Source organism: Muscardinus avellanarius (genome assembly GCF_963383645.1).
Source record: "Muscardinus avellanarius genome assembly, chromosome: 7".
Classification (NCBI taxonomy): Eukaryota; Metazoa; Chordata; class Mammalia; order Rodentia; family Gliridae; genus Muscardinus; species Muscardinus avellanarius.
This window is the reverse complement of record NC_137793.1, coordinates 93119993-93124694: the sequence shown is the minus strand read 5'-3', so window position 1 is coordinate 93124694 and position 4702 is coordinate 93119993.

Below are 4702 nucleotides of genomic sequence, written 5' to 3'. Positions count from 1 at the left end.
GCAACCAAGTATAAAAAATGGTCTGGAGATGGTCACATACTAAAGCACAAACTCCAACAACTTTTTAAAAAATTCTGGAACGACTGGGCATGGTGGTGCATGCCTGTAATCCTAATCCTTGGGAGACTGAGACAGGAGAATTACAGGTTCAAAACTAGCCTCAGAGACAGAAGTGGTGGTGCACACTTGTAATCCCAGCATTCAGGAGGCTGAGACGGGAGGACTGCGGTTCTCGGACAATCTCAGCTATTTAGTGAGGCCCTTTGTAACTCAGTGAGGACCTGTTTCAAAATAAAGAATAAAAAGAAAATAGGACTGGTGTTGCAGATCAGAGGTAGAATGCCCTTGGGTTCCATCCCCAGTACTGCAAAACAAAACAAAACTAGCCTCAGCAACTTAGGCCCTCAGCAATTTAGTAAGACCCTGTTTAAAAATTAGAAAAAAACATAGGGCTGGGAATGTGGCACAGAAGTATAATTCTCTTGGGTTCAATCTCCTGTATCACAAATAATAATAATAATAATAATAATAATAATAATAATATTAATAATAATTTTACTCCAGAAAAAAATAGTAGAAGGTATTAAGAGCAAGGGTAAATGCCTAGAGATATTTTAAATCATCCCAAGGTTCCTAAAAAGTAGACAACAGGGCTCTAAAGAGATCAAAGATAACTTACAAGAGAGGTGTGAATGGGAGGCAGGTGTTCTAAAGCAAAGATGTTAAGTGGGAGGCTGAATACGAAACTGAAGAGACATGCCATCTTTTTAGAAGGCAGACATCAGGAGAGCTTATACCACAAGCATCTTAGTGACAGCTAATCAAAGCCGGCTGAAAATAAATTATTACGTGCCAAATATGGCATAGGCACCTGGAACATAAGGCCGTGCTGTGGAAACTCTTAAGACTTTCTACTCAAAAACAAGGGGGAAAGTACCTAAGAGTGGAATCTTTGATAAAGAGACAACAAAGCAGAGCCAATGAGACTATATCCTAAGTGCTCATTGCCTCAGCTGACTTGTGACATTCCTCATTCGTAATTTTACTTCAGCAAATACTTTAATCAGATTTATATGTCCTATTCAAAATTAATGAATATCAGCCGGGCGTGGTGGTGCACGCTTGTAAACCAGCATTTGGGAGGCTGAGACCGGAGGATCGCCGGAGGATGCTCCCAGATTTTAAGAATTAAATAAGTAGGAAAACAGAAAACTGACAAGAGAGTTGTTAAAGTATCACTAGATGAATAAATGATAGATAGAATAAACTATCAGAAGATAGTTTCTAATCAAGCAATTGTGAGTTCAAATAAATTTTTTAAAAATGAAGAAAAATTTTGAGAACAGGAAAGAAGAATAAGAACACAGAGCTTAGAAAAAGATGGAGGAGAGATATAAAACAAATACAGAAAACAAGTCAGCAGCAAAAGCACAATAAACACACACACACACACACACACACACACACACACACACACACACTTATTTCTATTCTGTATTTTGAAACATTAAAACAGACTGGAAGCCGGGCGTGGTGGTGCATGCTTGTAATCCCCGTGCTTGGGAGGTGGAGACAGGAGGATAGCACAGGTTCAGAACCTTAAGAGACCCTATTTCCAAATAAAACATTATATATATGTCTGGGAGTATAGCCCGGAGGTAAAAGTGTTTCCAGAAATCCCAGTACCACCAAAAAAACAACAACAACAAAAAACCAGACTGGAAACAATCAAGAGATTTAAAATTGATTATAGATCTAAATATAGATCTGGAGAACCAACAAAGAAAATACAACATAGGCATAATTGATGTTACTGAATATGAGAATGTAACATACATACATTTAATAATGCAATGATTAAAATAGAACATATATAATAACTATATGGAAATGAAACTTATATTTTTAAAATTCCAAGTATTGGCAGGCTTTTCTGAAAAGAAAGAAATCCTTCATTTATAGTTTAAAGGAGGAATGTATTCTAGGAAGAAATGATCTGGAACAAGAAAACTAAGAAAAATACTGGAGAAGCCGAACCAACAGAAAAACTCTCAACATTGATGAGAGAGTTCATCAAGATTTCTGGACACAAGGTAAACTTACAAAATCAATAGCTTTTCTGAAGAAAGAACACCTGGTGACAGATGACAGGTTAAGAACATTCTTGGAAAAATCTGACATTTACAATATTAAAACCAATGAAGGGCTAATTTAAAATACATAAGCAGTATGTGCGGTGAGAAATTTCTGCATATCAACCATATTAAAAGGTGTTATTTCTCACCAAAAAAATTTGAATAGGGATTTTGCCCAAAAAATAAAATAAAATGGCTAATAAGTACATGAAGTATAGAAAGAAATATCTGCATTCATTAGTAACTAGAGAAAAGCAACTTAAAATGATGATGAGAAGTAAGGATACAGAAACTGTGTAGAAGCAGCAACTGGTATGGCCACTCTGGAGAGCAATCTATTAGTATCAAATCGTATTTGATGTATATAAACTTTTAGACCAGGACCATAGCTCCAAAAATATCATCAGTTATGTCTTCATACCCATCCATAAAAATGTATGTATAAGTGAATGTGCTGCATCATATGGAAGTAGAAAATAGAGTAATTTAGATAACCATCACCTCGGGGATAGATAAGTTACCTGTGAGAGGTATACCTTATGAAAATCTATGTAACAATACACATGTGAATATGGGTATACATTTAAAATATAATGCTTATTTTTTTTAAATGAGGATAATGTGTGAGATGTATATGTGTAAGATGTATATGTATAAGACCCTAGATAGTCTGGTGTAGCAGCCTGACCTGATCAGAGAAGTCAGTTACCTCAAACTACCATGCTTAATTACTACAAAACTATAAAAATTGCCACAATGAAACAACCCAGTGATATTGAGCACCAAAGAGAGTTTGAAAAAAAAAACAGAATGCTCACATATTGCTGAATAGAGTAGATATGGGGGCAATTACTTTAGTGAACTATTTCACAGAATGCAACAAGTCTGAATAACACCTCCATCCCTGGGTGTGTACTTAAAAACATTATAAGCATGTTCTCCAAAGACTTACGTATTGAAATGCCAATAACAGCACTATTTGCAATGATCAGAATACAGCCAAACACTGCCGAGAACTGAATGAATAAATTGTGGTTTAACCATACACTAGAATACAATACAGCAATGAGAAAGAACAAAATAAAATTCACAACAATAAAAATGAATCTCACAAATATGGTCATCCTGGTGTATCCAAAGAGGGTTGTTTCCAATATTCTCTACCAAATACCAAGATCTTTCTTTCCTTCCTTCTCTCATTCTTTCATTGTGTGTGTGTCTGTGTGTGTGTGTGTGTGTGTGTGTGTCCACATGTGTGAAAGAGAGAAGGGGGAGTTGGGCTGTGTGTGCTCAAGCCCCCTTATATAAAATGGCATAGTATTTGCATATAATATGTTTCTTTCTATTTCTTTTTTTTTTTTTTGGTACTGGCAATCGAACCTAGAGGCATTCAATATCCAAGTTATACCCCTAGCCAAATTTTATTTCTTACTTGGAAACAGGGTCTCATTAAGTTGCAGAGGGCCTCACTAAGTTACTGAGGCTGGCTTTGAACCTGTGTTCCTTCTGTCTCAGCCTCCCAAGTACTAGTATTACAAGCCTGTGTCACTTCACCTACTTCTCCAATATACTTTAAATTATTTCTACATTGATTATAATAACTAATACAATGTAAACACTTTATATTTGTTATACTGCATTGTTTAGCAAATAATGACAAGAGTCTACACATATTCCATACAAACACAATTTTCCTCTAAATGTTTTTGTTCTGCAGTTGATTGAACTCATGGACATGGAGCCCATGGGTACAGAAAGTTGACAGTGTACTGTGGAGCTACAAAGGCCACGCAAGAACAAATGGTATCTATTATTTATACAGAACAGGCAAGGCAGCCAGGCATGGTGGCACACACCAGTACTTAAGAAGCTGAGACAGGAGGATCACAGGTTCTCGGACAGCCTCAGCAACTTAGTGAGGCCCTGTTTCAAAATAAAAGATAAAATAGGACAAGGGATGTAGGTTGGAGGTAGAATGTCCCTGGGTTCAATGCCCAGTACCACAAAAACAAAAAACAGGCAGGAACTATTTTCAAACTTTAATTTTTTACTGGGGTGTTGTAGGCATACATCTTAATGGGGTACAAGATGGTAGAGGCAGACATCCACACATCACTCATTTAGCCCTTCCCCAATTCCCTCCCATGCCCTCCCCCTCCCTTCTCATGTTTGGCTTAGTGATTGACTTGGATATATTTGTGAGTGTACATCATGCTCATGAGGGAGTTTACCTCTTCCCTAAGTTAGGTTGCCTAATTTGCTCATCTATGGTGTCACCTTCTTCGTCTGTCTAGAGTTCCTCCTTTTTCTCTGTACCTTCCATATCTTAAGAGGATCATCTGATTTTTCACTTTTTGTGACTAATCTCACTTAGCATAATGTTCTCCAATTCCATCCATTTTCCTGTAGATGACATAATTTTGTCTTTCTTTATGGCTGAGTAAAATTCCATTGTGTACATATCCCATAGTTTTGTAATCCATTCATCGGTTGGTGGACATCTTGGCTGGTTCCATGGGGGAATTTCTGGTATACTGGTAAAAATCTGTTTAATGATATTCATACAG